Consider the following 12,900-nt stretch of genomic DNA (forward strand, 5'->3'; position numbering starts at 1 on the left):
AGCAAAGCACTCATACACATAAAATAAAATACACATAAAATAAAATAAATAAATAAATCTAAGGAAAAAACTTCTACATCACCATAGTCCAGAACAATCAAATCCACAGAGACAAATGCAGAGTAATCTGCTATATGACTTTGTACTCACTAATTCAGCACTGTTCAGAAATTAACTTTAGTGAAGCTTCTCCTGAATTCTCTAGTGTATCCAGAAAACATATTGAATGATATACTTAATTATTATACTTACATTTCATTGTCTGTGTGCAGTAACAAAATGTAAGCCCTATGAGATCATGAATATTTTCCTGTGGCATGGACTATAATGCCTGTCACTCAGTAGGTGCTCAACTATAGGAATTCCAGTAGTTACAGGAATGAATGGATATTGATAGATGTTCATAGTCCACTTTGAGTCACACATTCTGTTATTTGTTAGTTAATTTATCAATCATTCTACCTCATATTTTAGACATTCTGAGGTTGGATAAACAAAAAAGGAAAAACAATTAGGAAGATTATCTATGGGGAGTGAAGAGTCAGTTCTTTAAAAAATAAATCAGCCTCTAAGAAGAAATAGACTATGCTTTTAATCTGGACTATGTCTAAATGACTATTTTGGAATATTTTATTGAATTTTCCTTACACTTTATGGATATTATTGATATCTATCTATATATTAGCTAGTCAAATGAACATTAAATTATCACTTTTTTGTATTGCATGCTGGGCACCTGATGCTAATGATGGAACATTAGTGCTTACATTGTCATAGACAACCCAAGAGCAGGTAAATAATAGCACAGGAGCCACAGATGCTGACAGGTATAAAGAGAAACTGCCACAGAAAAGGGCAAAGAATTAAAGGGTTGCATGGGTAGACAGAAAATGTCTGAGTTAGTGACTTCTTCCCAGGGTTAGGAGATAGGTAAGAAACTGTACTCACCCACAGGAACAGGGAATAGTTAGAGGGAAGGGCAATTCTGTTCATCACCAAGCCTGAAGGAAATCAAGGAATGAAGAAGAAAGTGAGAGGAAGCAAGGTTGAGTGGCATCCAGGAGCCAAGTCATGTTGGCTGCACTGAAAGGTGCATTTTGAATGGATTCATGTAGAACATGATCAGAAGTCAGAGCTTCACTCTTAGGCTAAGGGAAGCCAAGATGACAGCAACATGGCCATCTCTAAATATGATAAGTGACATGATCTGATCTTCAGAGAACTTTCTTAATGTCAGGGCTAAGAAATACTGAAAGCAACAGGATAAATGAACTGTGGAATCCAGAAGACAGCATCAGACTTTGTTTAATCTGGCAGCTATGTGCCCCAAAGTGAAAGGGCCAAGTTGTTGTTACTCCTTTACTTTGGAAAGATCAGACCACAAATGCTATAAAATGACATCTATCCTGGGATGTTCTTAGTATGAGAAACACATATATGGGATAGGCAAAGTATAAAAACACTTTTAGGGTGTCATTTGGGGGGCAGGTATCAAAGCAACTACTGTAGAAACAACTGTGCTAAACTTCCTAGGGGTTGCTGTTGGAAAATGGCCCAGGCTTACCACAGCATGAAGAATAAGAGGACCTGGGTATGGTCACAACAGCACCTAAAGATCATGTGCCTGGGGCTGTTTCCTGGTATATTTATTTCCAGTCACTTCTGGTTTTGATGCCTGTCAGTCAAAGAGGAAGTTGTATGGCTATGTTCCAAAGGAGGGAGGCCCAGGGTTACTTGAGGAAGGACCTGCTTTAAACATCACTCACTTAAACTACCACACAAGTGCTACCTCATGGCATGCCTCTTCCCTGTCTGCCAAACCCCATTTCTGAGACATAGGCAATGCAGGAAGAATCCCAATACTCTGCAATATAAGCCTTGCTTTCATAGTCTCTACAGAACAGACAAGGGAAGAGTAGCCAGAACTCAGGGTGAGATCATCACAAGTCAGGAACAGTATCCTGACAAGTTCTTTGAGGGAACTGAAGCATGGGAAAGCAAAAGATTGTTACTTAAAATCAGGTTATATCATGTTCATAACTCTCCTAAGTAGAGAATCAGAAGAGGCTAGAGACATCCTCCTTGGATAATAACAAGAAATCTTTCCCTTGTTTATCTGTCTCCATTAAATAATGTACCAGGAGACATGCATCAAAAAAGATTTGACCAAAAAAGTTCTCTCTTCTTCACCATCCAGATGTGAAATGATTGACTTGAGGTATTTTTTTTTTCAGCTAAAAGTTTGATTTGTCGCCAGCATTCATCTAAGAGAAAATTATGTATGTATGAGTCTTAATTCAACTACTAAATGAAGTGTGTGTGTGTGTGTGTGTGTGTGTGTGTGTGTGTGTGTGTGTATGCACACACACTTGCATGGAAATGGTGACCTGGTTTTAACTCTAGTGTACAAGCAGGGCTGTTGTAAGGCAGAAATGACTTCATCAGGAAATCAGGAAATCCTCAGTCAAACTTCCAAATATACAAATAGACGCCTTTTATTCTGCTATGAATCAAAATGATGCCATGTCCTGTAATTAAGGATGTCAGTGGCCAGGTTGAGTGAGAGCCAACCATGTTTTGCCTTTGTTTCTAAGACAGCCATTTTCTAGTTCAACATCTTCAGGCCGATAGGCACCTTATTTGGCAACGATTCAGTTCTGTTTCCTAAATTATTTTATGGTAATAAAATTTTCACTCATTCTTTTCCTCATTTGGAGATGTACTGATCATTTGAGGATTATGCATAAATATTTATGTATTTTGGGCAATTTACTATTCAGTCAAAGATACAAGAATGCCCAAAAAAGTAAACAGCAGAAAAACACTTTAGCAGTGATTTGAACTGTTACTGAGCAAGGGAATTTAAAAAAACCAAACCAAACAAACAAACAAAATAACACAAAAACCCTGCTGTTAAATGCAAATATATGTGAGGGTGGGTCAATAGATAACATTGGCTTATTTCTTTCTTACAGGAAATCATATGGAGCCATTAGGCTTTCTAAGTATTAACTTTTCAAACTGACTGGGTAATTGGCTCCTGGGGTGCTGCACAATGGCAGGGTGATATGGTCTGTTAGCTGACCCAGGGATGATGGGAGGGGAGTTGAAGCACATTTCAAGCAGGGCTACAAACACCTCTGAAATCAACCACTCCTCCTTTGGAGTGTCCTAAGCTCTCAGCCCAATGCCTGCCTGAGTGGCATCTCTTCCTGTGGGTGTCAGAAGGAAGTTCTCTGCCCATCTCCTCCAGCTGCAAGAGAGAAGAAATCACCCCAATGCTGAGATAATGCCTGAACTTGCTGAGAATTTGATCCTACCTCCTGGTCCACCCCCATAAAATTCTATCTTTGTTTTAGGCCCTGACTCATGCCCCACCCCCACCTCTCAGTCAGCTGTGACTCACAGCAGAGGCCAGCTAAACCCAATGCTGAACCACAGGGGCAGGACAGTGATGGTGCCTTTCTTTCTTTTCTTTCTCTTTCTTCCTTCCTTCCTTCCTTCCTTCCTTCCTTCCTTTCTTTCTTTTTTTTCTTTCTTTCTTTCTTTCCCTCCCTTCCTCCCCCTCTCCCTCTTTTCCTTCAACTTGTTGGAAAAGTTAGGTCAAATAGCCATTCTTGAGCATCTTCTTCAACAGCCTCTCTCTGTAGATGAATTTCTAAACAGTCTTATTAAATATGAAACACAGAGCCAAATACAGGGATGCAAGCCGTAGAGATCAGAGCAATAGCCACCAACTACCCTTAGCTCACCTCGTCCCAAGAGAGCCCCTTCTGTCTAACCTGTGCCTTTATTGCTGTTCATCCTTCTCATTGGCTCTAAGCCCAGCCACATCACTTCCTCGTCACTGCCTGTCTATACAGACCTCCAGGTCTCTATGATTGGTACTGGGATTAAAGGCTCATGTCACCATGCTTGACTGTGTCCTTGAACACACAGAGACTCTGCCTGCCATGTGATCAGATTAAGGGCATGTGCTACCACTGCCTGACTTCTTTTTATGGCTGACTATGATCTCTGATCTCCAGGCAAACTTTATTTATTAACATAAAGATAAAATATCACCATATCTCTCCCCTTTGTGTCTTTAATTTGGGACAGTTTTTATTCTGAATGGGGCATTCAGGTGGGTGTTTCTTTAATGGCACTGTGGTTCAAATTTCTACTTTGCAGAAGGAATCAATCTATCTTTACTTGATTGCACATGAGATCCCCAATGATAATTTATTTATTTAGTCACTATTCCCTGTGTCCTGAACCTTTGCAATGTGACTTTACAACTGCCCCAGTTAAGCTGTCGATTCTCTCCACTTCTGAAGTCTGGATTTGCCTTCCTTTGGCTCACATGTGTTTCAGGAAAGATTGTGTGTGTGTTAGAGCAGAGCCAAATCCAAGGCCGGCCTAGCCCAGCCAGACTGCCGCTGACTTACCCTTAAACTACAGAGAAATGAGTCAGCAGAACAAGCTAAACTTTATCCAAAACAAGAGAACTAATCTCTCGATCTCTTCCTTCACAAGGAAAACAAACAAACAAAAACAGGATGTGGTTTATTGGTTAAGATTTCTGGTAACTTGTCATTGTGGCAGTAGATAGCAGACATATCTGCCTGGCCCTTTAACTCATATGGGTAGACTGACAAGATAGATCCAGAGGGTCTTCCTCTAGTGTTTCAAGAGATCTTATTTCCTAGTAGTATCATGTTGTATTTGTTTTCACAATAGTATATCCTAAAGACTCCAAAATGGGAAATGTTTGTGATTTTAATACGTGTTACACAAATTCATTAATAGAAAATTTATTATGTTGCACACGGAATCAAACCTAGAGGAAAGTCCAGATCCAGTGTGAAAATTGGCTAAGGCTTCTTTGAAAGTGCTACAGACACCATGGCTTAGATCAGAGAAACACCTGTTCTCATGATTCTGGGAACAGGTTTTCTCTGTGGAACAGCTCCGGCTATCCTAGAACTCACTCTGTAGACCAGGCTGGCCTTGAACTCACAGAGATCTGCCTGCCTCTGCCTCTGGAGTGCTGAGATTAAAGATATATACCACCACCACCTGGCCTTTACAAATCTTATAACCTTTCCAATTTAGTACACCACACAAAGTGAATCCCTTTTAATCATTTTGACATCACACTGTACCCATCTACTGCATTTTTATCACCTGTCATGTCCCTGTGAGCTGGAGTTAGCATAATTATTTCTGTATTTCCTCTAGTTGCTACTACAGTGGCATCTGTCAGTGGTGGTGATCAACATGATCACTTTTTCCTTCTTCTATCATACCCTTACTGGATGCACAGCCTCCCTTGATGATAAGGCAGGGTATGGGACTGAATTTTGGCTGGTAGAATTTGGGCAAATTAGTATTGTATTAGTATTGTCAATCTCCTATCTGTGATTATAGTAGTCAGCTCCTATTCACGTCGAGAGGCATCTATTACCCTTTTTCTATTCTGTTATACACTGTATATACACTGTATGATTCACTTTCCTTCTAGACTCTGAATAGGTTCAGACAATGACAGAAATAGCTGAAATTGGCAGATGAGAAGGAACAGGAAGTTAGGATATTTCTTTATCGCTATCAGTATTTCCTTACAGCATCTTGTAAGTAGCAACACCTCTATGACTCCAGGTCCATTCTTCAAGAGTCTACTATGAGTCATCTTTCTGCAGTTGGATATTCCCGGAGTTAAGATGCTGATAAAACCAAACAAAAACTGTCCGCACTCTCTCACTAGCCCAGAGTGATAGCTCCTTAGTTGAGGTAAACTGTGTGGCCCATTTGACACCTGTGAAACAGGACTCAAAGCTGCTGCCTCACAGACCTGTTCTGAAAGCAAATGAGCTCAAGTATTAAGAATTAATAGGTGATGACCTAGCATAGGATGCAAAGCAAGCTGTTTCTCTCCAGAAATGCACAGAGACATATTCCTTCTTCAGGTTTTGAGTCTCAGGGTTGTCAGTATTTTCTTTGACCCTCTGTAGGTTCGTAGTTCGCTCTCCTATCTTTTGCTCATGTCAGTCCTTACTCTGTAGAAACCTCATGCAATTTACTTTACTGTGTTTCCTTTTAGCTTCTTTATGGGAAATACTTCCTGGCTTCAATAAAAAAAGTTTTACAAATATGATGCTCTTGTGTGGGGAGCCTTTGTCTTCTCATCCCATTCCCTCAGTTAACTCCCAGGCTCAACTTGCTGGCTTCCTGGAGCTATGCATGGAAAAGCTGTCAGTGGGCAAAATCTCACCCCTGGTGCATTTGACATCTGGCTTCTCAGGTCCCAAAGGGCTCCTGTAAGAGAAAGCTAGTTAAAACAAGTAAGTAGATAATGAGCTCTCATTATCAATCTATGCTCTTTGGGCCTTATTGACAATTTAAAAAGGAAATGTGCATGTGCAAAGCACACATATCCACTTCTTTACCTAAATATGCTTTATTAAAATGGAAGATTAAAAGTTCTTCGTTGGAAGTTCAGGTTCCTAGAAATTCACTTAGCATGTGAACATTCTAGGGGCTTCTAGCAGATTATCATGATGGGAAGATTCCTGATGTGGCAGGCTTGAAGATCAGAAATATTTAGTGCTCAAAGGCAGGAAGACCCCTTCCTTTCTAGTGGGAGGGAAGGATGACATGAAGGATTGGTTGTGGAATTGGTCTTAGCTCATGAATGCTTCCTTTTACCAATATTCTTTGTAGCATAGGCCTGTTTTAAAACATGTCTTCCTATGAAATTCACTCTGGTAAATGGAACATTATACTGATATATTAAAATATTAATATATAGCATAAGTACAACATGATATAAAATATTATGCATATCATATAAACTATAATATGTGTCTGTGTGTTTACATAAGCATATATGTACACATGTACCCATAAAATTCAGGGGCTGGGAGTATAGTTTATGGTACGGCATTGTCTTGGGTGTGAAAGATCCAGGTTCAGTATCTGGTACCACCAAAGAAAATGTTTTAGACAATGAAACTGTCTAAAGAAAAAAAGACTGGAAGAACATTAGTGATTTTTAAATTTTATATGTAATTTTTATTTTAGAATTTCATAAATAAGTACTGTATTTATAACATTCCCCTCTTCCTCTATGTCCTCCAATTTTTCAGAACCTCACCACTACCTTTCAAATTCATTGTCTCTTATTCTTTATTATGTTCCATACACACACACACACACACACACACACACACACACACACACACACACTTATAAATACCACCTGCTGAGTCCCTTTAGCATTGCTTATATGTATATGTGTTTAGTTCTGATCAACTGAGATTGGATTATCTCTTATGAGCCTGTTGCTGGAGAAGACTGATTTTTTTAATCTCTTAAGAATTTTAGTATTAGCCAGGTGGTGGTGGTGCATGCCTTTAATCCCAGCACTTGGGAGGCAGAGGCAGGTGGATCTCTGTGAGTTCGAGGCCAGCCTGGTCTACAGAGTGAGTTCCAGGAAAGGCACAAAGCTACACAGAGAAACCCTGTCTCGAAAAACCAAAAAAAAAAAAAAAAAAAAAAAAAAAAGAACTGTTCTGTGCTATTAGGTCAACCTGTCTATTCAATATTCAACCAATAAGCCACCTACTTATCCATTCTTAACTAATTACTGAGTCTGGCTTCATGACAGTCTATGAAACAGGCCCTTGCAGTTGTGTTGTTCTAGTAAGTGATTTGGTTGAAGCCTTTCTCACCCATGGGGTGTTAAATATGCAGAGGTCTTACAAAAAGATGTGGATTCTTAGGGGTAGGATTTGATGCCTTCACACTTCAACTTAATGGACACTGGATAGGCTTCTGTTTCTTATGACCCCTTGTCCTCTATCTGGACTTCCTGTCCTCTATCAATTTCTAACCAGTGGTACTAAATCTATTTATGTGTATTCCAGTTTTTTTTGTTGTTGTTTTTTTGTTGTTGTTTTTTTGTTTTTCGAGACAGGGTTTCTCTGTGTAGCTTTGCGCCTTTCCTGGAACTCACTTGGTAGTCCAGGCTGGCCTCCAACTCACAGAGATCCGCCTGGCTCTGCCTCCCGAGTGCTGGGATTAAAGGCGTGCGCCACCACCGCCCGGCGTGTATTCCAGTTTTAAGGCTTTGTTTTCCTGCCATCAATACTTCACATTTTTCCAAGTACCTACTACTTCCCACTTTCATCTATCTCTCATGTCATCTACAATGGGATCTTGTCCCTTACACACACACACACACACACACACACACACACACACACACACACACACACCTGAGCTATAATACAACAGACATCAATAAGCAAGTTAAATTCAGTCATCTCTTGGTATCTAGGGCTCTCATGGACAGCAACATCTGAGGCTACTCCAGTCCCTTATAAATATGCATACTTTTATATGTGTCTTGAACATATTTTCCTGGGTGTCTTAATTATCTCCATATTTCTAGTAAAATGTACATGGTTTGTAAATAGTCATTGTGACATGTTATTTAGAGAGTAATGACAAGAAAATCAAATCTGCATGGTTAGTTATAGAAGAAAATTTTGCTATAGTTTTCATGTGAGTTTGGCTAAATCTATGGGCATGTTACCCACAGATACATAAGGCAAAATATACAGGGAGAAAGCCTCAGAAAAAGAGCATGACTGGGGTGCATTATGGAAGTGAAGCAGAGTGAGGAGACAGTTGTACAGTGTTTGCTTCCAAGCTGACAGAGCTACATAGCATGTTCTGAGGCTAGCCAGGCATGGTATTGAGTGCTTATCATAGGAGTGTGTGTGTGCAGGGGGGTGGGTGGGTGGGATTTCTCTCACATCTCTCTCTGCTTCTTCTCATGTTGTATGCCCTGGAAAGCCCACAGGACTACATCATTAGGTACTGCCTTCATTTAGGATCCCCGGAGATGATCTTACATAAGGAATATAGTGGTAATTGTAAATTTGGTAGAAGGAACCAACAGAAGAGCAGGGAGGAGAGACAGAAAAAGTACAAGCCAGTGATGGATGTGTTATTATGCTGGCTTTCATTGGACCCTCTGCTGCTAGATCATTCAGGAATTCTGGGAGGTGGTAGGAGTCGGGGGGTATGTGCAGTGCATTTATTTACTAATTCTCATTAGTTATGGTTTAAGCTACTGTGGAATAACAACATCAGCTATGCAGCACTTTTGCCTGGATTTTTAATCATAGTTCCCTGATTAAAAAAAAAAGTTGGCCAAAATGTATCAAGAGTAAAAAGCCTTCCCTGGGACCTAGCATGCTGAGGGAAAAAGGCAGGGCTGCTGCAAGGTGCCAATGGGAGCCACACATTGCTGTGCCCCTCCAATGATATCCACACTTTGAACCAGGATGTCTTTCTTCCTTTATTCTATCTCTCTGGTTCCCAGAAAATGTTGCCTGACTGCCCTTTCAGTCATGTATGGTGACAATTCTGGGATGCCATCGTCCCTCCCTGCTTGTGCCCATACACACATTCCCTTCTGTAAAAAGCCTCTTTACACTTTATTTCCAGTCTATTACAAACCCTACCTTTGTACCTGGGTAGTCCTGTAAATACCTCCTATCAAAGCAAACGTGACTCTTTAATATATTCATAATTTATTTTTACAGATGCAAAAGACCCAGAGGCAACTTGTCTAAGGCCACGAGGTGATGCCAGTCGTAAATAGTCATGTTGTAAGGAGGTGAATGAAACCAAGGTTGAAGTCTAACTTCGTTGCTCCTAAGCCTATATTCTAAAATCATGTGGTGCAGATTGTTATATAAAAAGTGTTATTATCGATACCATCTTCCCAGCTCTGTGGCCCTTTGTCTATCACTCTGCCAGGTCCCTGGGGGGCCCTGTAGCTGTTTGATGTAGAGGAATGCTCAGCAGCGAGCAGCGGGTAGCTAGGCAGGCTCAGCCAGCCAGGTGACGCTTAGCCAGATGGTCCCCTCCCACCCACAGAGGCCACCATTGAAAATTTGAAAGAGACAAAATGTCTATGGAATCCCCCAAGAGGGACCAGATGCTACTTAGGGAAAAGCTGTCCCCACGGTGCAGTCTGTGGGCACGTCGGGCCAGAAGAAACCTGACTGCAGAATAAAGCAGAAGCAGGGAAGGGCCCCATCTCATCTCAGGATAAAATAAATGCCCACTTGTTTCCCACTTGTGGTTATTGAAGTGACCTCTCCCCAAGTCAAAATTAAAAACAAATCCAGGAAGAAACTCCTGTACTACTTCACGATCTCAATGGAGAACTGCACAAAAAGTGAAAATATACCTAAGAGTATGAGGAGGACTCTCTGCTTCTGGCTGGGCCTGGGTGTTTTCCACCCCACCCCCACCTTCTTGCTAGTATTTCTTTTGGCAAAAGTGCATCCTATTGGACCATATCCCACAGACCTTAAGTAGGGGGCAGCGGGTCTTGTGGAATGGAGAACTATCAAATGGGGCTCCACTATGGTTTTGTTTGCTGTGACCCCGAAGTGCCCGCTGGGATCTGTGAACAGACAGCCCCCTGCGGGAGTGCCCTCCTCCTCCTTTTGTCCTGCCGGGCTCCAGGCTGCAGCAGCTGATCTAGTTATTATACTCCTGAAAAGAATTTCTAGGTGGCCACAGTGACCATAAGGAAGCGAGAAACCACGAGGGCTGAAAGCCACGAAGAACAACACATGGGCTATTGAGCGCTAATCCTGCCCGTAATTAGAGGATGGCCTCAGCCTTGCAGTGCTCACAGAAATCTAAACTGAGTCGGAGAGGAGTTGGCCTGGGTCTGAAGCCATCATTTACCGAATGTGGCGTCATCAGCACAGTTTTTAAAGAGGCAAAAGGCTGTATAAAGAATAGAATGGGGACAAAACCCGATTCCATTTAAGATTTAATTAAAATTGTCTTAGTTTTGTCAGCTCTTTCCCTCTCTATCCCATTCTTAAAATCATGTGCACTTCAATGGAAATTTAATCCGCATAGATCATTGATTTGCTTACCTTCGCCTCATCAAAGGATGACTCCATACACGCCAACGTTTGCACAATCTTGTTTTGGGCAGTAGTTCTTAGAAATAAAGAAATAAAGCTGATGGGCAGGCCGGCAATGAGCAGATTGGTCTCTTCTGAGACTCTGGCTTGCCAATCCCGCACTCATCCCAAGCATCTCAGTTTCCATGGCAATAAAGAAGCTGTGTGACCATCTAACTTCAGCCTACATGGGTGCCCAGAACATGCCACCACATTCTACCATGGTTCCTTCTATTTTAATTTCTCTCAATGTGTCTGTTGGCTGTGTGGACAATATCTGGTCACAGATCTGCTAATCATGTTTGATTATTGGGTAAAATATTAAACCTAATCCTTAAGAAGTAAATTATAACTTTACAAAGTGTTATGAACTCATCTATGCTTTAATCAATTTAAGTGTATACCTTGCAATAAAATTATTAGAGAAAAGAAGATATGTGATTCTTTCATTCTTTTGCCCACCCCCAGCCCTGCAAATTATTATCTTGATTGATTATTCTAAGACATGGTAGGATAAAAGGGCAGAATTTCTTTTTTCATTTTGTAGATGAAAAAGTCAAGGCCTAGGTTTTCTATAGCAACACAGAAGACTCAGAATCATTGCCTGGGTCTTTAACACCTATGGTGATTAGGTATTCTGGGGGACCATAAGCAGATCTCAATGCAAAGTTAGAGATCCACTCATTCAGGTGCCCATTCACATCTGGCTCTGTGACTGAAATGGAAGGAGGCAGAGCTTTTTAATGTTAATTGCCTAGGGTAAATCTCCCACCCTCAGGAGGAATGGATGAATTAACTTACTGAGGTGACATTTTACCTGAGCCAGTGGAATCTTTCTGAAGACAGGATTTTAACCAATTTAGTGGGGAGATGTGAAGACTATGCACTCGCAGGAATCCCTTAAATGTGTGTTGCAAGCATAACAAACTTTGCTAGGGGGAATCATGGAGGAAGCGCCTCTACTTTAATCAAGTACACCTGTGGTCTCAATAAATGCAAATAGAAGCCTGAAATTTAGGGGAGGACTGCACAGCGTGACTATAAATTTCAATGCAAACTCTCTTAGTTTGGAGCATATGTACACTGAGACTTGCTAGCAAGCATATGTGAAATCAGTTTTCAGTATTGATTTGATGTTTACATTGCTTGAAGACAAGCCGGTGTTTCTATAGGATACAGCCCTGAATTAGAAGGAGATAAATAACCAATTTATATCCTGTCCATAGTTCGAAGTGAAAGAAATGGAGAGTAAGATTAATTTACCACACTTAACTCCTCCCAAAGGTCCTGCTGAATGGTGAAAGGCTTGCACACATTTAAATTGGATCTCACACAATATGGAAAATGACAAAGTATTAGGGGAGATTAGACTAATTAAACTAGATTGTGAGAATGCCTCCAAGAGATCCAAAGTACAGATATCTTCCAAGTAGGGTGACAGTGAAACCTTCCAGAAGCTTGCCTTGTTTCCCCAGCTCTCAGGCGCTGATGGCTTCAGCTATGGTAGCACGCTTGTGTATGCAGTGACATCTAGTGACAAAGGAAAATAAAGCCAGCTCAAAGATTTCAAAAGGTTGTACGGAATTACCCTGCTATCCTTGTTTCCTGGGTCTGTGCATAATGTTTTCTATTGCAGACATATATGCCAGGTTCCACACCAGACATGTTCACACAGGGTAAAGAAGGAACTGTTAGAGTCAACAAACTAGCTTGCATTCAGAATCCAAATAGGAATCAATATGGACTCTCTTCACCTCATTTGTTTACAGAGAAGCAACCAGTGACTTAAAGTTTGCATGGACTATCCTTAAGACTTGTTGGAATCTTCCCAGGAACGACTGCAGGGTGAACAACCAGAATGTCTCCTTATAAAATCCACATTCAAAAGCTTGGGTAAAATATATGTACAAGT

The sequence above is a fragment of the Peromyscus californicus genome, unplaced genomic scaffold (genome assembly GCF_007827085.1).
Source record: "Peromyscus californicus insignis strain IS unplaced genomic scaffold, ASM782708v3 Scaffold_7__1_contigs__length_154581171, whole genome shotgun sequence".
NCBI classification, from domain to species: domain Eukaryota; kingdom Metazoa; phylum Chordata; class Mammalia; order Rodentia; family Cricetidae; genus Peromyscus; species Peromyscus californicus.